Raw genomic sequence first — 24,735 nt, 5'->3', positions numbered from 1 at the left:
TATGCATGGAAGGGGAGTGTGAAAAGTGACAGGTCTAAGATAGGAAAAGCCATGATGGATTGGGTCAGGGGGAAAGAGCAGCCAGAGGAGTTTCATGGCTGCCAGGTGTGGTCTTCAATAGCGTGATTGTGTTCAATCATTGGCTGGCAGCAGCCTTGGGAAGCATGGCCCCAGCATAGAGTCAAGTGCGGGTTTCAGGTGACTGGCTTAAGGACTCCCAGTGGCCTTGCTGAACTTTCTTTAGAACTGCACTGCAATCCAAGACACTTTCACTCAGCCTTCCTTCCTTCCCACTCTCCTTCACTCAAGGTCAGATACGCATCATAGTTTGACAGCTTCCCCAACTTCTCTTGGCTCCTCCTCACTTCCTCTGCAGATGTTTCCCCTAGGAAATTTCTTGTGTGTCTAATTCCACCTTGGTGGCTGCATCTCAGAGGACCTGGAATAATAGTGCACAGAAAGGGCAAAGGAATGCTGTTTTCAGCTCTACATTCTTTACTACTGAGATTTGCCAGTAGGAAAATGTATGACTTTGATCAAAAGAAAAATTTAAAAAGAAAAGAACAAAAGATGTGTCAATAAGTCAAGAGAAAGCTCTTGAAAAGGATTAACATTAGATAAAATAGAGATAATAGGGAATGAGATATAGGGAGATACAACTATTTAAAAGTATTTGAGGGACACCTGGGTGACTCAGCATTTGACCATCTGCCTTCAGCTCAGGGCGTGATCCTGGGTCCTGGGATCAAGTCCCACATCAGGCTCCCTGTGAGGAGCCTGCTTCTCCCTCTCTCTGTGCCTCTGCTTCTCTCTCTGTGTCTCTCATGAATAAATAAATAAAATCTTAAAAAAAAAAAGTATTTAAACAAGTGTGATGTGGGGAAGGGTATTCAAAATTCAATGGCCAAATGCAAAATGCCACGTGGTGGCACAGCACCCTCCTAAGGAATGTTTAGTGGGCATAGCCTTCACTTGTCTCTAATTGTCTTAGTCATAGGCTTCCTCTTTAGCTCACTAGCTCACTCTTGTATAATAAAAATCCTCTCTCACAGTGTCAATTCAGCAACTAGAATTGTCCAATTTGATGCTTAATCAAAATTCAGTCTTCATTCACATGAAAAACTCTTCTTCTTATCTATTGACAGGGACAAGAAGGATCCTATGACCTCTTAAATTCTAGACAAAACTGGTATTCTTGTCTTCTCTGCTTCATTCTATTTGCCAAAGCAAGTTATATGGCCAACTCCAAAGGCAAAATTCAAGGAAATATACTAATTTCTGAGTGACAAAAGCTGTAAACTACATGGTAAAGTGTGTGGATAGAGGGAGGAGGAAAAGTTAGGGCCAGTAATTCAACCTTCTGTAGTACCAAGGGGAGAAAATCTCCAATTAGCTATGCTTGGCTCCTGCGTCCATCCCTTGACCATTCCCTGTGGCCAGGGTGAGGACATGGTAGTATGATTGGCAACTACAATAGGACCATGTGCTTGAAGTGAGTAAGAGGAGCTTTTTCCCCAAAAGAAGGAGTTGCTGATCTGGGAAGAAAGGAGGAGTACTGGAAACAAAATAAGCAACATTTACCACCATGCCTTCCATGTCTTGGCTTGTCAGTCCTTATAATTATTCTTTCACACAGGTACTACTACTACCCTCTTTTTACAGCTGAGAAAATTGAAGTTAAGAGAAGTTATATAAGTTTCTCAAAATGACACATCTTGAGTTATGAAACTTTTTGGATTAAAAATAGATGTACATAGGTATGGCTAGCTGGCTCAGTCAGTAGAGCATGCAACTTTGGATTTTGGGGTTGTGAGTTCACTCTCACATTGAATATAGAGATTATTCAAAATAAATACATCTGTCTATTCACCAAAGCTACAGTAATTGAGAGTGGTGGTATTTATTGAAAGGATAGACACAAAGACAATGGAACAGAATACAGAATACAGAAATAGACACACCCATGTGTTGTCAACCAATTTTTAAAAAGATTTTATTTATTCATGAGAAGCACACACACACACACACACAGAGAGAGAGAGAGAGAGAAGCAGAGACATAGGCAGAGGGAGAAGCAGGCTCTGTGCAAGGAACCTGATGTGGGACTCGATCCGGGGACTCTGGGATTGTGCCCTGAGCCAAAGGCAGACGCTCAACCCCTGAGCCACCCAAGCATCCCTGTCAACCAATTTTTAATAAAAGCACAAAACCAATTTAGTGTAGGAAGGATAGACTTTTCAGTAAATGCTGTTGAAACAAATAATGACCACACACACACACACACAAAAAAAAAAAAAAAAAAAAGAAAAGAAAAAAAAAGCCAAAAGGAAGAAAAAAGAAAAAGAATCTCAACCTATACCTTTCACCTTATGCAAAAATCTCACAATGGATCATAGACCTAAATGTAAAATATAAAACTATAAAGCTTCTAGAAGAAAACATAGAAGAGAATGTTTGTGAATTTGGATGAGGGAAAGATTTCTTAGCTATGACACTAAAAGCATGATCCTGAAAGAAAAAAAATTGTACATTGGACTTCATCAAAATTAACAACTTTGGTTGTGTGAAAGTCACTGTCAAGAGAATGAAAAGGCAAACCCTAGAGAAGGAGAAATAGTTTTGAATCATGTACCTGACAAAGGACTAGTATACAGAATATATAAGAATTTTCAAAACTAATCAATGAGAAAACCACCCAATTAAAAATGCGCAAGATTCTTTTCATTATTCTATGTATGAATTATATATATCCTTTATTTTAAAAAATATTTTACTTATTTATTTGAGAGAAAGAGCAAGCAAAAAGGGGGAGGGGCCACAGCGAAAGAGACAAGCAGATTCTGTGCTGAGCACAGAACCGGATGTGGGGCATGATCCCACAACCCTGAGATCATGACCTGAGCCGAAATCAAGAGTCAGTTGCTTAGCTGACTGAGCCACTTAGGCATCTCTATGTATATCCTTTCTTTCTTTCTTTCTTTCTTTCTTTCTTTCTTTCTTTCTTTCTTTCTTTCTTTCTTTCTTTCTTTCTTTCTTTCTTCTTTCTTTCTTTCTTTCTTTCTTTCTTTCTTTCTTTCTTTCTTTCTTTCTTTCTTCTTTCTTCTTTCTTTCTTTTCTTTCTTCTTTCTTTCTTTTCTTTCTTTCTTTCTTCTTTCAACAGAAGCAGGGATATAGGCAGAGGGAGAAGCAGGCTCTGTGCAGGGAGCCCAATGTGGAACTCGATCTGGGGACTCTGGGATCATGCCCTGAGCTGAAGGCAAACACTCAACCACTGAGCCACCCAGGTGCCCCCTTTTTTAAAAAATATATATACATCCTTTAAATAATACTTTATCATTATAACCTGGATTTTTTTTGCATGACATAGGCATTAAGGGGATAATTTTTAAAATTTCACATAGTTGAGCAATTTTAGAGGCTGCTTTTATTGTTTATCACATTACAGAGCAAAAATATAGGATATATAGATTTTCTGCCTTTCTGAAACTTATTATATTTTTCTAAGCAATCCAAAAAAGTAATCAACATCGGCTTAGTAAAAAAAAAAAAAGTGGTTCTGTCTTGCTATTAAATCTCACTGTTACAGAGTTATTTTTACATCATTTCTTATTTGATATAATTTGTAAAAGTGTGTTTTATCTTTAAAAATGTTTTACTTTAATTCCAGTATAGTTAACATATGGTGTTATATTAATTTCAGGCACACAGTATATAGCTTCAACAATTCTATTCTCTTTTCTTTTCTTTTTTTAAGATTTTATTTATTTATTTATTCATGAGAGTCAGAGAGAGAGACAGGCAGAGGGAGAAGCAGGCTCCATGCAGGGGGCCCGACATGGGACTCTATCCTGGGTCTCCAGGATCAGGCCCTGGGCTGAAGGGGGCGCTAAACCGCTGAGCCACCCAGGCTGCCCAGTGTATTCTTAATCCCCTTCCCCTGTTTCACCCATTCACCCACCCACCTCCTCTCTGGTGACCACAGTTTGTTCTTTATAGTTAAGAATCTGTTTTTTGGTTTGACTCTTTTCTTCTTTCTTGGTTTTGTTTCTTAAATTCCACATATGAATATTTGTCTTTATCTGACTGACTTATTTCACTCAGCATATTATCTAGATCCACCCATGTTGTTTCAAAAGGCAAGATTTCATTCTTTTTTATGGCTGAGTAATATTCTATTGTACGTACTACCTCTTTTTTACCTGTTCGTCTATGGATGGGCACTTGGGTTGATTCCGTAGCTTGGCTACTGTAGATAATGCTGCAATAGGCATAGGGGTGCATATATTTTTTCAAATTGGTTGTTTTCATTTTCTTTGGGTAAATACCCAGTGATGGATTTTATTTTTATTTTTTCTATTATTTACTTAATTTATTTTTTTTTCTATGTCTTGGAGGTTTTTTTTTTTAATTTTTTAAAATTATTTAAATTTATTTTATAAATAAATGTATATAAATAATATATTTATATACTAATATATTTATTATTTTAAATATATTTTATTATTTATTTATTTATATTTTTAATCTTTTGAGGAACCTCCATATTAGTTTCCACAGTGGCTGCACTGTTTGAACTCCCACCAACAATGCACAAGGGATCCTTTTTCTCTACATCTTCATCAACACTTGTTGTTTCTTGTGTTTTTTATTTTAATCATTCTGGAAGGTGTGAGGTGGTACCTTGTTATAGTTTGATTTGCATTTCCCTGATGATAAGTGAGGTTGAGCATCTTTTCATGTGTTTGTTTGCCATCTGGATGTCTTCTTTGGAGAAATGTCTGTTTAGGTCTTTGCCCACTTTTTAATTGGACTACTTGGGGTTTTTTTGGTGTTGAGTTGTATAAATTCTTTATGTAGTTTGGATATAAACCCTTATTGGATATATCATTTGCAAATATCTTCTCCCATTCAATAGGTTATCTTTTAATTTTGTTGATTGTTTCCTTCACTGTGCAGAACCTTTTATTTTGATGTAATCCCAATAGTTTATTTTTGTTTCTGTTTTCCTCTTCCTTGCCTTAGTATACAAATCTGGAAAATTGTAGCTATGGGTGTGTCTGAGAAATTACTGCCTGTGCTCTCTTCTAAGAATTTATGGTTTCAGGTCTCACATTTAGGTCTTTAGTCCATTTTGAGTTTATTTTTGTATATGGTGTAAGAAAGTGGTCCAGTTTCATTCTTTTGCATGTAGCTGTCCAGCATTCCCAACATCATTTATTAAAGAGACTTTTTTGCATTGTATATTCTTCCCTCTTTTGTTGAAGATGAATTGACCATATAATCATGGGTTTATTTCTGGGCTCTCTACTATGTTCTATTGATCTATGTGTCTCTTTTTGTGCTGGTATCATACTGTTTTGATTACTATAGCTTTGTAGTATATCTCAAAATCTGGGATTGTGATACTTCCAGTTTTATTCTTTTTCAAGACTGCTTTGGCTATTTGTGGTCTTTTTGTGGTTCTATACAAATTTTAGGATTATTTGTTCTAGTTCTGTGAAAAAAGAACATTTGGTATTTTTTAAAAAGATTCTTAAAAATTTATTCATTTATGAGAGACAGAGAGAGAGGCAGAGACACAGGCAGAGGGAGAAGCAGGCTCTCTGCAAGGAGCCCGATGTGGGACTCAATCCCGGGTCCTGGGATCATGCCCTGAGCTGAAGGCAGATGCTCAACCACTGAGCCATCCAGGCGTCCCGCTTTTGGTATTTTGATAGAGATTCCATTAAATTTGTAGATTGCTTTGGGTTGTATGAACATTATAACAATATTTGTTCTTCAAAAAAATGGGCAAAAGATTTTGACTGGATACTTCATGACAGGAGATATACAGATGGCAAATAAACTCATGATATATGTCCAACATCATTAGTAATTAGAGAATTGCAAATCACAATAAGATAATACCATACCCAGGACGCCTGGGTGGCTCAGCGGTTTGGCGCCTGCCTTCTGCCCAGGGCGTGATCCTGCAGTCCCAGGATCGAGTCCCACATCCGGCTCCCTGCATGGAGCCTGCTTCTCCCTCTGCTTGTATCTCTGCCTCTCTCTCTCTCTCTGTGTGTGTGTCTGTCTTTCATGAATAAATAAATAAAATCTTTAAAAAAAAGACAATACCATACCCCTATTAGAATGGCTAAAAACCCAAACCAATCCTATCTAACTCAACTGAAACTAAAACAAAACAAAAACTGAAAATGATAAAACACTGGTGAAGATGTGGAGCCACTAGAACTCCCATACATTGCTGTTAGGAAGCAAAATGGCACAGCCACTTTCGAAACAGTGCGGGCGTTTCTTATAAAGATAGCACACACTTACCAGTAATCCTAGGTATTTACCCAAGAGAAACAAAAACTTAAGTTCACACGCAAAAAAACTATAAATGAATGTTTGTTGCAACTTTATTCATAATCATCAGATACTAGAAACCAAAATGTCCATCAACAATGGGATGGATAAACAAACTGTGGTATATGCATACCATGAAATACTCCTTAGCAGTAAAAAGAGACAAACTATACACACAACAACATGGATAAATCTCAGATGCGTTTTGCTAAGTGAAAGAAGCAGATCTGAGTGACTACTGATTGTATGATTCCATTTATTTGCTATTCTCAGAGATCATTGGTTACCAGGGACTTGGGGTGAGGAGATGTATTGATTATAAAGAGGCAGCATAAGGGGATTATTTGGGCTGATGTAACTCTTCTGTATCTTAATGGTGGTGGTGGTATAATACTGCTGCTTCATTTCTGAGCCAAGAGAAGAGTACACATATTTTTTTTCCAATCTAGGGAGCTAACATGAGAAATCTTTTGCTTTCTGACTAAATTGGAGTAATTATATCTACTAGTTGAATTCTCTGAAAGGGCTTTTGTTAAAGCTCCAGCTGGAAATTTTAGAGTCAATGACAAGCCTAGGTCTCTAGAAAATTCTATCATAGATAAGATTGGTAGGCAGAATAATGGCTACCCAAAGATATCTATCACTTAGTCCCTGGAACCTGTGAATATTACCTGAAGTGGCAAAAGAGTCTTTCCAAATGCAATTTATGATAAGGATCTTGAAATGGGGAGAATAGCTTGGATCATCCGGGTGGGCCCAATCTAAATAAATGAATCCTTCAAAGCAAAAACAGGTATGGCCAGAAGGAGCCATGAGTATAGAAGACTGGTCACTCCTTCTCCCTCATCCCTGATTTGTTTTTCTCCATAGCACTCACTACCATGTAGTAGGCAGAATCATGGATCCCCAAAGAGGTACACACCCTAATCCCCAGAATCTGTGAATATATGTTACACGGCTAATGGTGAGTGACGTTTGCCGATGGAATTATGTTTGCTAATTTGCTGAACTTCAAACAGGGAGATTATTTTGAATTGTCTAAGTGGACCAATGTCACAAGGATCCTGCAAAGTAGAAGAGGAGGGCAGAAGGCATCAGAGTGAGAGGAGAAGAGGACTCAGCTTGCCCTGGTTGGCTTTGAAGATGGAGGAAGGAACAATGGGCCAAGGAATGCACAGCTTCTAGAAGCTGGAAGAGGCAAGGAAAAGGCTTCTCCCTTAGAGGCTCCAGAAAGGAATGCAGCCCTGCTAACACCTGGACTGCTGCCCCATGAGACCCATCTCAGACTTCTAGCCAATACTGCAAGGTATTAAGTTTGTGTTGTGTCAAGCCACTAAATTTGAGGTAATTTGTTATAGCAGCAATAGAAACTAATACATAAGAGGAATATATTACATGTCATATAGGAAACTTTCCTTTTAAATAGGGGGAAAATAGTTTTTTGAAGATTTTATTTATTTATTCATGAGAGACACAGAGAGGCAGAGAAAACAGGCAGAGGAGAAGCAGACTCCTCGCAAGGAGCCTGATGCAGGACTCGATCCCAGGACCCCAGGATCACCCTGAGCCAAAGGCAGACGCTCAACCACTGAGTCACCCAGGTGTCCCAATAGGGGGAAAATATTAATGTTAAGCAGGTTTCCTGGTTCTTCATCTCTCAACTCTAGGCAGGTGATCTATTTGTCTACTTTATATTTTTTTAAAGATTTTATTTCTTTATTCATGAGAGACGCACAGAGAGAGAAAGAGAGAGAGGCAGAGGGAGAGAAGCAAACTCCATGGAAGGAGCCCGACATGGGACTCGATCCCAGGTTTCCAGGATCAGGCCCTGGGCTGAAGGCGGCACTAAACCACTGAGCCACCAGGGCTGCCCTATTTGTCTACTTTAGAATCAGTCTCATTGTCAATGGTATCAGTTCTGATCCTGGCAGTAAACTTATGGGGGTATTTATTGAGAATAAGATTGAGTATTAAACTGCATTCCTGGGGCACCTGGGTGGCTCAGTCGGTTAAGTGTCTGCCTTCAGCTCAGGTCATGATCCCGAGATCCTGGGATGGAATCTCACATCTGGCTCCCTGCTCAGTGGGGAGTCTGCTTTCTCCCTGTCCCTCTGCCCTGCACCCCCCCCCCACTTGTGCTCTCTCTCTCTCAAATAAATAAATAAAATATTAAAAACACAAAAACAACTGCAGTCCTGTTGCCTACACTAGTGTTCCTAAAAACACTTTCCTAGCTCCTGACCTCCTCTTGCACAGGGGACTTGACCCCATTCTGAACCCAGATGCATGCTATATCTGCCTCTGCCTCGAGGTCCATGTTCTGATCTGCTTTTCCTACACATTACATTACAAACTTGTGTCTGCCTAGGTCTCACATTTGCTTAACCCTGACATAACTTTTTCTTCCCTCTTCTTCTTGCCTGCTTGGAATTTTGTTTTGTGCCTGTGTGCCAGAGGGGGAAAATGTATCATAATGATGTACTGGCAATACCTCCCTTCTTGTCCACAGGAAGGCTGAATGCTTTGTGTGTTTAGCTCACTCTTAATTTGTTGAATTAAGCGGGATGACTATCAATGAAGGGAGTTAAAATGCTGAGAGAAGACCAATTTGCTCTACCCACCACAGGTTGAGGGTGATCCTTGGAAGAAACTTTTATGAGAAGGTTGCAGAGGCAGAAGAGATGGGTGAGCTATAAGCTGTAGAACTTTTGAGGAAAGAGAAACTCGATGCATATTTAAAAGGAAGGTTTCCTGTATGATGTGTAAGGTATTATTATTGTCTTTGCTTCCCTAAGAAACTCTCAATAAACGCTGGCTCTTTGGGGGTTTGGATGCGGTAAGTGCTGAGGGTGGCCTTAAGGCAAGGGAGGGATGACCCCAAACAGCCCAAGTAGTTTCAGGTGGCAAGTGAGGTGAGAGAAGGAGGTGGTCTTTCCAGTGGCAGGCCTTTCAGCAGGGTTTTGCTCAGTCCTCAGGGTTTCTTCAGAAAGGCTGCAGGGAGAAGCCATGCCTCAGAGCAGTCCAAGACAGAGAGACACAAGGGGACCTTTACCTGCCCTTTTCTGTCTCCATTTCCCTTGGCCAAGGTTCCCCCTATACAGAGCCAAACTCCCTAAACTTCCAGGTGGTGTGGTCTGGCCCCTCTGTGACCCCTCTGGAAATTAAGTTCACACATTGCTGCATGGCTGGTTCCTTGCAGTCTGGAAGTGTGCTGTGACTCGCATGGGTGGGGCTCTGATGGAAGAAAAGAACAGAAGAGGCAGTGGAGGGAATCTGAGAAGGCTGACAACATTTGCCTCTAGAACTGAGAAAAGCTTTTATTTAAATCTTGCTCCAAATTGTGAATTGTGTTTTTTTTGGTGTTTTGAGAGAGAAAGAAAGAGTGAGCTCAGGGTGGAAGGGCAGAGGGAGAGGGAGAGAGGGAGAATCTTAAGCAGGCCCCATGCCCAGAGCCCGAGTTGGGGCTCCATCTCATGACCCCGAGATCATGACCTGAGCAGAAATCAAGAGTCCGAAGCTTAACTGACTGAGTTACTCAAGTGTCCCAATAAATCGTGTTTTGAAAGCTAATAAATATATGAATTGACTGAAAAAAAAAATATATGAAATGACATTTCTTTTTCATAAAGACATACAAAAAACTACTGGGGAAACATTTCCTAAAGCTAGTTGACAATGCCCAGAAATCTTATCTTTAGAATTCCAGATTATAACCACAGCATCACAGTCCTACCTGATGGGAGCTTCTACCATTTTGGTTTTTTAAAAAAGTCAAGTTGTTTAAGTATTCAAGTAACATATATATATATTTTGACGAGTAAAAAAAAATTCAAGCAAAAATCAGCCTTCCAAGTGAAGGCGGTTGCTCTAGGCTTTTCTCAGCCCTTTCTTAACTCAGCCCTGAACTGAAAAAGGCATGATTTGATTGGCAAATTTGGGGAAAATAGAGTGGGCATGCGCAGTTCATTCTCATCCACTTTTCTCCTTGGAATCCTGCCGGCATGGGGTCTGCTCCAGGGGCAGGCTGACGCTCCCACCCACTGAGAGGCAAGTCGGCTTTGAACCAGAACTGCTGGCTCTTGCTCTTGGTGTAGGGAAGCTCTTCTAACTCAACTCAGCTTTATCGGGAGCTAAGTCATACTTTGGCCTTCTTCTTCCACTCCTTTATCTTAATTCATTTGTTTTGAGCTCAGAAAAGGAGGAAGGGTGGTATTTATTGGGTTCTGCTTCAGTGTTCCAACACTTCGTGCACTGGCCAGAAAACTGATGTGTGAGAAATAATATGCACAATTAGGGAGAAGCAAATGAATACCCGTGGAGTGGCTGAGGCTTCTGGAGTGGCAAGGGATTGGCTTTGGCCCTGGGGTCTTGTTATTTAGTGTGTGTGCAGGACATTTCGATCTTGGCAGTTTGTATAGGCTTCTATTGAGCCAGGTAGGTTTTTATGGTGGTGCAGTTGGCTCTTAACAGTGGGGGCCTGGGAAAAAAAGACCCTGGAAGAGCCGCTCAGAAGCTGTAAGAGGGTCTTGGCAAGGGCGCAGGGGCCAGCAAGCTGAAGAGGCCTTAATAAGCAGTTACAAGCTGAGGCTAGGATTCATTGTAGGGAGAAAGAAAGTCTTTTCATATACTGCCCTGTTAGATATTAAAGGAGTAGAAAAATATTTGCTGTTTTTAAACTGTGGGGGCAGCTTGGTTCCCTTTGGACCACAGAGCACTAGTGAGAGATTGGTTTTCAATGTGCTAGTACTAGGTCTAGGTGGGTAATGTAAACAAACAGCCCCGATTTTAATTCCTCTTTTTTTTTTTTTAATTCCTCTTTTATGTTGCTTTGAACTTCTTCAAGGGCAAAAGTGGATAGGCTAAGTTTGCGTTTTTGTGGCTTAAAAACCATGCCTTCTACTTGTCTTGAAGTTTGCTAGAAACTGGTTATTTAAATATGATGGAGAAATCCTCCCTAGGTGATGGTTTTCTTAGGCCTAAGGAATTTCATAGAAAGAGATGGTGGAAAAAGCCATTGCTGCAGGTGCCTGGGTGGCTCAGTGGTTGAGTATCTGCCTTTGGCATTGGTCGTGATCCTGGGCCCTGGGTTGAGTCCTACATCAGGCTTCCCAGAGGGAGCCCGCTTCTCCTTCTATGTCTCTGCTTCTCTCTGTGTTTCTCATGAATAAATATATAAAATCTTAAAAAAAAAAAAAAAAGCCATTGCAGCAGAGGAATAGAAAATGCTTCCTGGTTATCGTGGGAGCTCTGTTACTGGATGGAATTCACCTTCATTGCAACCCTACAGTGCAGGCACCTAAAGTTCACAAGGGGATGGAAGTTAAAAGGTTTTAAGTATCTGGATGGGAAAGAACAGCTCCATAAATAAGGTGTAATGATGGAAGGTATTGCCACTGCAGATTTCTGCCTTTACAAGAAGGCAACATCCCCTCAAATGCCTTGCTGCGGGTAGAGCTTCCTAGATATGGTAAATGCAAGGTACCATTGTGGGAAATTTCCTGTAGCTAGTAGTTTTCTAACTGGGTTTTATTATTTTTTAAAAAACTTATTATTATTAAATAAATAAATTATTATTATTATTATTTTTAAAAGATTTTATTTATTTATTCATGAGAGACACAGAGAGAAGCAGAGACACAGGTAGAGGGAGAAGCAGGCTCCATGCACTGGGAGCCCGACGTGGGACTCGATTCCGGGTCTCCAGGATCGTGCCCTGGGCCAAAGGCAGGCGCTAAACCGCTGCGCCACCCAGGGATCCCAAATTATTATTTATTTGAGAGAAAGAAAGAAATAGAAAACATGAGCGGGGGGGAGGGGTTGAAGGAGAGGGAGAAGCAGACTCCCCACTGAGCAGGGAGTCAGATGTGGGACTCAGTGGCAGGACCCTGGGATCATGACCTGAGTTGAAGGCAGACCCTTAGCAGACTGAGCCACTCAGGCATGCCCTAACTGGGTTTTATAAATTTATTTATTTTTATTTTTATTTATTTACGATAGTCACAGAGAGAGAGAGAGAGAGGCAGAGACATAGGCAGAGGGCGAAGCAGGCTCCATGCACCGGGAGCCCGACGTGGGATTCGATCCCGAGTCTCCAGGATCGCGCCCTGGGCCAAAGGCAGGCGCTAAACCGCTGCGCCACCCAGGGATCCCACTGGGTTTTAATGGATAGTCCATAGATTCTGGATTGTTGGTCTCAATCAACTTGCTTCTTGGTGAGGCTGCTGTCTCTGCAACAGTCTCTGGCAACCCAAAATACTGATTCTGGGTATTTTTCTTGAGATACCTGCTAAAAATCACTTATCTGGGTATGGTATATGTAGAGCTGGTGCTATGATCATTTTGCCTCTCCCAAATCTGTAGACTCTAGGAAAAAGCACATTACAGACTTGCTGGTGTAATTAATCTAATCTCTAATTGGGCCCTGTAGGAGCTGCCCCCATTCCAGTGAGATCCAGCTTAAGCTGTAGTTGCTAAAGATCTCCGACTCTACCCAGACATTGAAATCCCCTCCTGCTGAGACAGAGCAGAATAAAAAGTTGGGGCAGACAAATTTTGGACCTTAATTTCTTTGAATTTTAACCCACAAAAATAGGATTCATTTTATTTTGAACCTTACTTTCTTTGAACTTTCATGCCTCATGATTTGGATTTCATTCCTTGGACTTTAATTTTTCTGTAGACATTTGATCAAGTGAAGAAGTTTATGTTAAAAAATGTTTCCCCTCAATACTATTGGCATTTTGTTATTGAGGTTTTGTTGTGCATATTAATATTGGAATAGTGTAGTTTTGTCATTTAATTTCCATCCTGATCCTCTGATACGCTTTGCAGACAGCATGGACAAGCAGGATAAAAAATGGGTGATAGAAAAATGAAAATTTCAGCTTTGGATACAAAATGGCATTGGCCTATTTAATTAATGCATTATAAGGAACTATTTGGAACATTTTGTGAGTGAAATCTCTTTCCCATCAGTGTTCTTGGGAGGGGAAAAAGTTGGTCGATATAAGAGGAAGATGGGGCAGGACAGTTCTGATAGGCTGCTCGGATCCTCTCTTAAGAATGTCAGATACACCTCTGGTTGACATAGATTTAATGTCTATACCAGTGGTTTAAGAGAACAGAATTCAAGGGAATATTAGTGGGGGAATAATTCTTAACGAACTTTTTGTTTTTTTTTTTAAGATTTTATTTATTTATTCATGAGAACACAGAGAAAGAGAGAGAGGCAGAGACACAGGCAGAGGGAGAGGCAGGCTCCATTCAGGGAGCCCGACGTGGGATCAGGCCCTGGGCTGAAGGCGGTGCTAAACCGCTGAGCCACCCGGGCTGCCCAACTTTTGATATTACCTTCTGTCATAGGCTGAATGGTTCCCAAACATGTCCATGTCCTAATCCCCAGAACCAATGAATATGTTACCTTATGGGGTAAAAGGACTTTTCAGATGTAAATTAAGATCCTGAGGTGGGGAGGTTATCCTGGATTATCTGGTTGGCCTGATGTAATCACAAGGGTCCTTACACAGGAGGAGTTAAGAGTCAGAAGAAGGTGATGTGATGACAAAACCAGAATGGAAATGATGAGCTTTGGCAATGGAGGAAGGAGACACAAGCCAACAAGCACAGGCAGCCACAAATGACAAAAAACAATCAAACAACAACAGAAACAAAAAACCTGCCAGCACCTTGACTTTGCCTCAGTGAAATGGATTTTGGACTTTTGACCTCCAGAACTACTAGAAAATAAAGTTGTGTTGTAAGTAAGCATGTTGTAATTTGTTACAGTGGCAACAGGAAATGAATACACCTTCCATAGTGAAGGAACCTAACTTAGTAGATCTGTGTTCTTGGAGAGGGTAATGTAATCTGATTGGTAAATTCTGGAATAATAAATTGAGCATCATGGGCTTGGTTTCATTCTTCTTCTTCTTCGGGAGCCAGTCAGCCCAACAAAGCACAAGCTCTGCTTCTTGCAGGGCAGGGCCACCCAGGTTCGCTTGGGGCTGCCAGGTTCGGCTAGTTAAGTCTATATAATTCTGTGGTTCAGTAGTAGTAAGCTCATTTGCCTTTCATGCTAAGCTACATTCTCCAGTGGCTTTTATCAGAAAAGGTGATATTTTGGTTCCTATGGATCACTTCTTTGATTATTTCTCTCTGTGTATAACTTAAGCATGGTAAAAATGTGAACTTGAAGATAATAGATTGAACAAAAATGACACAATCTTTTCTTCCAGCCCCAGATTTCGTTGAGGAATGGAAAAGATAGGTGAAGAGCATCACAACTGCCTGGGAAACAAGAGGGGGAACTTTCCAAGGACCAGAAATTGTGACAAAAATGCCTGCATGACATAGGACCAGGTGAAGAAGATCTACTATAGATAAAACTAGAATAGTGTTTTTTTTGCTGCAAAATATAGGAAAGACGCCCTGAATGCTCATCACCCCAAAGTGGTAGATGCTAGCAGCAGGAAAATGTTCAAAGTTCAAATAAATTGACTAATTCAGGTACCACAGCCAAGGATATCTAGATGGTTTGATCCCTCTTTACCACCCCTTCAGCCAGATGATGTAATAATGGTGGTGTCCATTTCCAGTGGGAAGAAAAATGGGAAGGATGGTGACAGTAAGAAAGATAAAGCAGGGCCCCACCTTCAGGGTCTGGGGGTATCTGGAAAGAATGAGGAGCACCCACATCAGAACACTTGCCACCAAAGTATAACCAGTGGTACCTTCCATCCTTCCTCAAAACAGGCTAAGAAAAGTGATGCATGGGGTACCTGGGTGGCTCAGTGGCTAGGTGTCAGCCTTCAGCAGTGGTGATCCCAGAATCCTGGGATCAAGTTCCTCATTGGGCTCCCCATGGGGAGCCTGCTTCTCCCTCTCCCTATGTCTCTGCCTCTTTCTCTCTGTGTCTCTCATGAATAAATAAAATAATAAAAAGAAAGAAAAATGATGCAATGATGTAAGTCTAACAGGGGCTATCTTCTATAGAGATGAGCAAAAAATTAAGAATGCCTAACTTGAAAGAAGGCCACCTTGGAAGAGAGAGGATATGCAACAGATGGTTAAACTTCCATTTGAGAAAATGGAGTTAGTAGAGCAAGAGGGTTGTAAAGCAAGAGGGCTTTATTTTATTTTATTTTTTAAAGATTTTATTTATTTATTCATGAGAGACACACACAGAGAGAAACAGAGGGGTGGAGACACAGGCAGAGGGAGAAGCAGGCTCCATGCAGGGAGCCTGACATGGGTCTCGATTCGGGGACTCCAGGATCACACCCTAGGCTGAAGGCAGGTGCTAAAACGCAGAGCCACCCAGGGATCCCTGGGGTTAGGGCTTTATAATAAGTTACGATTTGTGTTGTGAAATAAATGTGAAGGCGTAATACACATAAGTATGAATAAACTAGAGATTATGGTATCTGATTGTTGAAATAATAAATGGACTAAGTCAGGTTTGCTGAAAAACAGATAAATGAAATGGAAAACAGAGCTATAAAATTCTCTATATAGTCAAGATATGTGAGAGATCCAGAATTCTAATTTTGATCTAATAAGAGTTCCAGGGGCACCTGGGCGGCTCAGTCGGTTAAGTGACTGACTTCTGATTTTGGCTCAGGTCCTGATCAGGTCCTGGGATCAAGCTCTGCGTTGGGCTCCATGCTCAGTGGGGAGTCTGCTTCAGGATTCTCTCTTTCACTCTGCCCCTTCCCCCCACTTGCAGGTGTGCTCTGTTTCTCTCTCTAAAATTAAAAAAAAAAAAGTACAGAGAAAAGAATATAGAGTAGGGGAAGAGAGGCATTTAAATAAGTCATTCAAGAGAGTCTTGCTTCCTCAGATAGAAGGGACCTACAAATAGTATGAAATTTATGAATAGAAAAGATAAGGAAAAAAAGCCTTAAAATCTTTTGGACAAAACAAATAGAATGCCTGCAAAGGAGGGAGACTCTAAAACATCAGATTTGTCCTCAATAGCACTGTATTAAAAAATACCAATGCAATAATTCCTCATAATTTCAAGGGACAATAACTTTTCTTTTAGCATTTTGACCATTTTTAATTGTACATAGAGGCATTGAGTATTTCACATTGTTGTGCAACCAATACTTCTATCCATCTCCAGACCTCTTCATCATTCTGCACTAAAATTCGATGTGTATTAATCACTAACTCTCCATTCCCTTCTTCCCCCAGCCCCTAGCAGCCACCATCCTTTCAGAAGAGACAATAAGTTTTTTATTTTTATTTTTTAAATTTTTATTTATTTATGATAGTCACAGAGAGAGAGAGAGAGAGAGGCAGAGACACAGGCAGAGGGAGAAGCAGGCTCCATGCACCGGGAGCCCGATGTGGGATTCGATCCCGGGTTTCCAGGATTGCGCCCTGGGCCAAAGGCAGGTGCTAAACTGCTGCGCCACCCAGGGATCCCGAGACAATAAGTTTTTTAAAAAAATATTTTATTTATTTGAGAGGGAGAGAGAGAAAACACAGGTGGAATGGGGTGATGGCGAGGGAGAAGCAAACTTCCTGCTGAATGAGGAGCCTGTCCTGGGGCTGGATCCCAGGACCCCAAGACCATGACCTGAGCCAAAGTCAGACACTTAACTGACTGAGCCACCCAGGTGCCCCAAGACAATAACTTTTAATTTAGGATTCTTTTTTTTTTTTTTAATTTAGGATTCTATAAGACTCAATAAAACAGAAGAAAAGAATGGGGATCTTTTCCTACCAGATAGCCACTTTTTATATGAAGCTTTTGTTATTAAAAGAGTGATAATAGTGCATGGATGGACAATTAGGCAATTAGGAACAAAACATAGGCTCAGAACAGACCCATCCATTTATGAAAACTTGATTTATTCAAAATGGACACTCTGGATCTATAGGGAAAGGATGAACTGTTATATTACTGATGCTGGGATAACCCCTTATACATAGTTAGACACCTAGCTCACATGATATACCAAAAATGAGTTCTAGATAAGAATTCAAAGTGAAATGATGTCTGGGTGGTTCAGTGGTTGAGCGTCTGCCTTCGGCTCAGGTCATGATCCTGGGGTCCTGGGATCAGGTCCCCTCATTGGGCTCCCTGTGGGGAGCCTGCTTCTCCCTCTGCCTGTGTCTCTGCCTTTCTCTCTGTGTTTCTCATGAATAAATAAATAAAATCTTTTTAAAAACTATTCAGAGTGAAAAGCAAATTTTAGAAGAGAAAACGAGAATATGTTTATGATCTTGCTTTTTAGTATAAAACAAAGCCAAAAACAGAAACCATAAAGGAAAAAACTGATAAATTATTTTTAAAGGTTTATTTATTTACTTTATATATAGAGAGAGCATGAACAAGTGGGGAGGGAAGGGGGAGAGAGAGAGAGAATCTCAAGCAGACTCCTTGCTGAGCGTGGAGCCCAAAGCAGGGCTGGATCCCACAACCATGACATGATGAGTAAGCCAAAATCAAGAGTCAGTCACTTAATGGACTGAGACAGGTGCCCCCAAAATTGATCATTTCAACAACATTTTAAAAAGATTTTATTTATTTGTTCATGAGAGACACAGAGAGAGAGAGGCAGAGACATAGGCAGAGGGAGAGTATGCTCCCTGCAGGGAGCCAGATGAGGGACCTGATCCCAGGACCCCAGGATCACAACCTGAGCCGAAGGCAGACACTCACCACTGAGCCACCCAGGCATCCTAATTTCAACAACATTAAAAGGAAAATAATGTCTGCTTATTAAAAGTCACAAAAATTGAGAAGTTACACTTGAAAGAAGAGACTTGTAGCAGATACAATCCACAAAGACTGGCATACAGATTAGATAAAGAACTCCTACAAATCAATAAAATATAAATAACCCGTTAGAAAAAGACAAAAATATAAACAAATTCACAGAAAAGGAAAATCAAATGACAAATAGAATGATCGACATTATACTAAGATTCATAAAAATGCAAATAAAAACGATAACGTGACTCAATTCTTTAGGAACTTTGGCAAAAATAAATACAAATATGATACCAATTGTTGGTGAGGGCATAGAGTCATAGGACCTATCCCTCCTCTGTACTTCTGGAGGGAAGTTAACTGGTATGTTCACTTTGGAGAACAATTTGGCAATGTCTGGAAGAGTTCCACTCAGAGGCATTCACTCTAGAGAAAATCTTGCCATAGAAAGTCAGCAACGCTCGGACAAGAAAGTTCAGAGTGACATTGTTAAAATAGGAAAATGAGAAACATACATTAGAAATATATGGCAATGAGTAGTTAACTTGGATTCTATTTATAAAAAGATTACTATAAATGAATCTGTTTAGATTGTGATTAAACTTGAGCTACAGATTCAGAATAGGGAGGACTTTTACAAATGTAAAAAAATGAATGAAAAAAAAAAACTGTCCAAAAGAAATACATTCAGGGGATCCCTGGGTGGCGCAGTGGTTTGGCGCCTGCCTTTGGCCCAAGGCGCGATCCTGGAGACCCGGAATCGAATCCCACATCAGGCTCCCGGTGCATGGAGCCTGCTTCTCCCTCTGCCTATGTCTCTGCCTCTCTCTCTCTCTCACTGTGTTCCTATCATAAATAAATAAAAATTAAAAAAAAAAAAGAAATACATTCAGTAAGATATCATTTATATAAAATTTAAAACCAAAAGAATAATATGTATTGTTTCAGGATACATACAGAGTAGTTAAAGCCTGACAAAATGCATGTCCTGATAAGCAGGACAGTGTTTGCCACTAGAAGAAGAGGAGAATGTCATCACTAAGAAAACAGCAGATCAAAAAAGTAACTATAAAAGATTTGAATCAGACAATTAAAATCTTTTTTTTTTTTTTAAGATTTTATTTGTTGATCCAGAAGGGAGAGAGAGAGAGAGAGAGAGAGAGAGAGGCAGAGACACAGGCAGAGGGCAAAGCAAGCTCTATGCCGGGAGACTGACGTGGGACTTGATCCCCGATCTCCAGAATCAGGCCCTGGGCGGAAGGCGGTGCTAAACCGCTGAGCCACCTGGGCTGCCCAAAATCTTTTTTCAAAAAAGATTTTATTTATTTATTCATGAGAGACCCAGAGAGAGACAGAGGCAGAGACATAGAGAAGCAGGTTCCATGCAGGGAGCCCGATGAGGAACTTGATCCTGGAACTCCAGGATCACACCCTGAGCCGAAGGCAGGCGCTTAACTGCTGAGCTACCCAGGGTCCCAGACAATTAAAATCTTTTTTTTTTTTTTTTTTTTATGATAGTGACACAGAGAGAGAGAGAGGCAGAGACACAGGCAGAGGGAGAAGCAGGCTCCATGCACCGGGAGCCCGACGTGGGATTCGATCCTGGGTCTCCAGGATCGCGCCCTGGGCCAAAGGCAGGCGCTAAACCGCTGCACCACCCAGGGATCCCGACAATTAAAATCTTAATCAAACTTTGGAAACATATATAGCCCATATATGTTGGTATATATATCCAACAGGTAGAGAAATAGCATTTTCTTCAATTCACATAAAACTTGCACAAAAATTGAGCATGAATGTAGTAAGCCCATTTCCCAACCTGTATACTATGTAGGTCCTATATATCATGGGCCAGAGTTTGAGGATTGTAGCCTGACTCCTACTAGCATCCTAGTCTGAGTCTCTACATTCTTTTGCCCTCCTAAGATATGCAAATGTGATTTTCTAGATTTGCCACAACACCAAAAAGTTTGGGAAGCATAAAGAAAAGCTCAACAAATTTCAAGCTGCATGCAGTGATTACAGTGTAATAAGGTTAGAAACTGAGGATAAAAGGAACCATCCTCAAATCTATACACTTAAAAAAAATTTAAGAATAAGAAGAGACATTTAAGGGATGCCTGGGTGGCTCAGTGGTTGAGCATCTGCCTTTGGCTCAGGTTGTGATCTGGGGATCCTGGGATAGAATCCCACATCAGGGTCTCTAAGGCGAGCCAGAGAGGGGTCTCTGCCTCTCCCTCTGCCTATGTCTCTGCCTCTTTCTCTGTCTCTCATGAATAAATAAAATCTTAAAATTTTTTTATTTTTATTTTATTTTATTTTTTTTTATTTATGATAGTCACACAGAGAGATAGAGAGAGACAGAGATACAGGCAGAGAGAGAAGCAGGCTCCATGCACTGGGAGCCCGACGTGGGATCCGATCCCGGGTCTCCAGGATCGCGCCCTGGGCCAAATGCAGGCGCTAAACCGCTGCGCCACCCAGGGATCCCTTAAAATTTTTTTAAATTAAAAAATAATAAGAGACATTTTAAAAACTCTTGGATTAAAAAAAACTCTTGGATTAAAATGAAAGTCAAAATAGAAGTAACAAATTACCCAGAATGGAACAAAAAAAGAACACTATATATTAAGAACTATGGAATGGGGTCGAAGAAGGAAATCTGTAGTTTGTTTATTTTAAATTTATTTATTCATTTTCCATAACGCCTCCACCCAGTGTGGGGCTTGAACTCAAGACCTTGGATCAATAGTCACATACTCTATCAACTGAGCCAGCCAGGTGCCCTGGAAATCAAATCAGTAGGTTTAAATGCACTTTTTTGGAAAACAAGAAAGACAGAAAATAAGTGCCTAGGCTTTTAACCCAAGAAGCTAGAAGAATAGCAAACCCAAAGAAAGTAAAGTAAAGAAAATAATAAGGATAAAATGGGAAACTAGGGAACATATGTCTTACTTTTTTTTTAAGATTTAAAAAAAAAAAATAATCTCTACACCCAACCTGGGACTTGAATGTATAGCCCCAACATCAAGAGTTGCATATTCCACTGACTGAGCCAACCAGGTGTCCCATGTTATATTTTTATTTGCTAACCTGGCAACCCTAAAATTAATGAAAATAGAAAACGAAAGTAGGTTTTTTCTTGGGGGGGAAAACAAGCAATTAGGTAAACTTTTAGAAAGTTTAATCAGGGATCCCTGGGTGGCTCAGCGGTTTGGCGCCTGCCTTTGGCCCAGGGTGTGATTCTGGAGACCCGGGATCGAATCCCACATCAGGCTCCCGGTGCATGGAGCCTGCTTCTCCCTCTGCCTGTGTCTCTGCCTCTCTCTCTCTCTGTAACTATCATAAATAAATAAAAATTAAAAAAAAAGAAAGTTTAATCAAAGAAAAGATAAACTTAATTTTGGGATAGAAAGAGACACACTATAGATATAGAGGAGATTTTCAGAGTTATTAGAGAATACCACATGTAATTTAAGCCAATATATTTAATGAAATGGACAATTATTGAAGATAACCTAAATGTCAAAAATTAGATCCACAATAAGGGAAAAATCCGAATGTGCCAATAACCACAAGAGAAACTGAAATGATTGTTATAAGAATACCTACTGAAAAGGTACATGGTCCAAACATGGCCCGTGTTTTACAATGAATTCTCTCAAGCAGTCAAAGAACAGATGATTCGCATCCTATCCAAGCCATTTCAGAGCACAGAATCAAATGGAAAGCTATGTGATTCATTTTATAATCCTGATGAAAAGGACAACACAAGAGAAGAAAGGCTCAGTCCTATATAGGAACACAGAAGAATCAGTGACTCAATAAGCAAATCTAATTTGGATGTGTTCTGAAAGAATAATGCATCATGATTAATTAAAATTTATCTTAGAATGGAAGAATAATCTAAATTAAAATTGTTAACTAATTTACCACATTAACAGATTCATTTAGCAGGGGTTTATTGAGTTCCTATTACCTATTAGGTGCTGTACAGGAAATGGGGAAAAACAATGGTAAAACAACAGCCAAAAAAAAAAAAAAAAATGTTCAACTGTATCTGCCTAAAACTCTACCATAACAATCAGAATTCTGTAAATCTTTCATTTAAGTAAAAATACAGTCACTTAAGTAATAGTAATTTCCTAAACTAAAAATGAGCAACCATTCAAAATTAATTTAGAAAAGAGATTTTTTCGGGACACCTGGGTGGCTCAGCAGTTAAGTGCCTGCCTTCAGCTCAGGGCGTGATCCTGGAGTCCCAGGATCAAGTCCCACATCAGGCTCCCTGCATGGAGCCTGCTTCTCCCTCTGCCTATGTCTCTGCCTCTCCTTCTCTGTGCCTCTCATGAATAAATAAATAAAATAAAATAAAATAAAGAAAGATTTTTTTCAAGACTGCAGTTCAGGGACACCTGGGTAGCTCAGTCCGGTTAAGCTTAAGCACCTAAACTCTTGGTTTCGGCTCAGGTCATGATCTCAGTCTTAAAATCAAGCTCCTGCATCAGGCTGAATGCTGGGTGTGAAGCCTGCTTTAGATTCTCTCTCCCTTTCCTTCTACCCCCCTCCCCACTGTTATCTCTCTTTCTCTCTCTTAAAAACAAAACCCCCCAAAAAAGGTTCAGTAGTGGGTGTGATTGAAAGTTGAATCAACCCTGAAAAGAACTCACTACTGCAGGATACAGGATGGTAGAGTAAAATAGTACATAAGGGAATAAAAGGAGGCAAACATTTTGACGAATCGGTATTTCTTCTTGTTTCTGAAGGATGTGGTAGGCTAGGGCCAAAGGATTGGTGTGGTCCATACATGCTTTCTGGAGAAGCAGGAGGAAGAAGAGGTCCCCCTGGACACACTGGCAACATAGAACTATGAATTAGAGAATGAGGTGTGTCATAGTTAATTTTATTGGTCAGTTTGCTAAGTTGTGGTGCCCAGTTGTTTAGTCAAGCACCAGTCAAGATGTTGCTACGAAGGTCATTTTTTAGATGTGATTTACGTTTATATCAATAGACTCTGAGTTAAGCAGATTACTCTGAATAATGTGGGTGGGCGTTGTCCAATCAGTAGAAGGCCTTAAAAGCAAAGACAGGTTTTTCAAAAAGGCAAATCTGCCTCCAGATTGCACTGTCTACTACCACCTGACTTTCCAGTCTGCAGATTTCACACTCAAAATTGCAACATCAACTTTTCCCTGAATTTCTCGCCTGCCAGACTGCTCCACAAAGTTCAGACTTGCCTGCCCCACAATTGTGTGAGCCAGTTCTTTAAAATAAGTCTTTCTCTCTGTGTAGATCCTGTTGGTTCTGTTTCTCTGGAGAATTTTACTACAAGGCAGAAGAACACATTCTTCGAGCAAAGAAAAGACTGAACGGAGAGGAATGAAAAGATCTGCTCTTAAATGAAGCTGAGGCTGTGTTGAAGAACTATACTGGACAATACTGTGTGTCAGATGGAAAGGTCTGAGTGATTGCAGGGAGGCTGAGTATGTTCTGGTGTTTTTACCCTCCTTGTTATGCCAGCAGCCAACTTCCCATATTTCTTTTCATCAGTTTTTTCCCATCAAATCTGCTTCATCATAGAATATAGAACTGGACCTGTGTGGTTTTTCATAAGTAGCCTCCAGATTTGCTTCTCCCCATGACTCTTTACAAAGGCTGGCATCTTGTAAGGATAACTCCACACCATCTTAATTTCTTAATATGACTAATCTCTTCAACAATTTTACATTTTCCTCCAATTAGTTTGTCAAGTTGTATAGTGAGCTTCCCTCCTTCCTCTACAATGCTTTCTGTTTTGTTTTTTGGTATTTGTTTGTAATTGTAAAATACACTTTACCATTTTAATCATTTTAAAGTGTGCCATTCAGTGGCATTAAGTGCCTTTGTCGTGTTGTGCAACCATCACCACCATCCATTTCCAGAACTTTTGCATCATCCCAAACAGAAGCTCTGCATCTGCGAAGCAAAAACTCCCTATTTGGGGATCCCTGGGTGGCGCAGTGGTTTAGCGCCTGCCTTTGGCCCAGGGTGCGATCCTGGAGACCCGGGTTCGAATCCCATGTCGGGCTCCCGGTGCATGGAGCCTGCTTCTCCCTCTGCCTATGTCTCTGCCTCTCTCTCTCTCTCTCTCTCTCTCTCTCTCTGTGTGACTATCATAAGTAAATAAAAAATTAAAAAAAACAAAACAAAACAAAACTCCCTATTTCCCTCTCCTCCCAACCCCTGGTAACCACTATTCTACTTTCTCTCTCAATAAATTTGCCTAGTCGACATACTTTATACAAGTGGAATAATACAATATTTATCCTTTTTTTTTTTTTTTTTTGTAATCTCTACATACAACATGGGGCTTGAACTCATGACCCTGAGATCAAGAGTTGTATGCTCTTCCAACTGAGCCACCCAGGGCCCCCCAATACTTGTCCTTTCTACAGTTGCTTTTTAGCTGAGTGAAAAGTTCTCCCAAGTGAAAAAATCACAAAATCTTCCAATAATTTTTGCCCACACCATCATCTCCAAAAAAACTCAGAAATTAGAACTTAGACTCATGTTTTCAGGCAACCAGACTACAGTTGTAAGCTTCTCCAGGAGAAGCCTGACACTCATTTCTGAGGCAGTCTGTAGCCCCTTTGTGGAGTTCACGTTCACCACAGACCAGCTTG

At 40.4% G+C, this 24,735-nt stretch overlaps 1 long non-coding RNA gene across 2 annotated transcripts in view; it reads left to right on the top strand.

The window, feature by feature from the left end:
- The window catches only part of LOC112665409 (uncharacterized), a 40,380-nt gene extending 16,460 nt beyond the window's left edge, over window positions 1-23,920 (top strand). For both annotated transcript variants that reach the window (XR_007406365.1, XR_003140357.3), the window contains exons 2-5: window positions 7,371-7,657; window positions 13,878-14,107; window positions 14,586-14,709; window positions 23,366-23,920. This is a non-coding gene — a long non-coding RNA (uncharacterized LOC112665409). The remainder of the gene's footprint in view (window positions 1-7,370; window positions 7,658-13,877; window positions 14,108-14,585; window positions 14,710-23,365) is intronic.
- Window positions 23,921-24,735: the final 815 nt, after the last annotated feature.

The sequence above is a fragment of the Canis lupus genome, chromosome 27 (genome assembly GCF_003254725.2).
Source record: "Canis lupus dingo isolate Sandy chromosome 27, ASM325472v2, whole genome shotgun sequence".
Classification (NCBI taxonomy): Eukaryota; Metazoa; Chordata; class Mammalia; order Carnivora; family Canidae; genus Canis; species Canis lupus.
The sequence above is the reverse complement of the archived record's forward strand: the minus strand, read 5'-3'. Positions and strand labels throughout refer to the sequence as shown.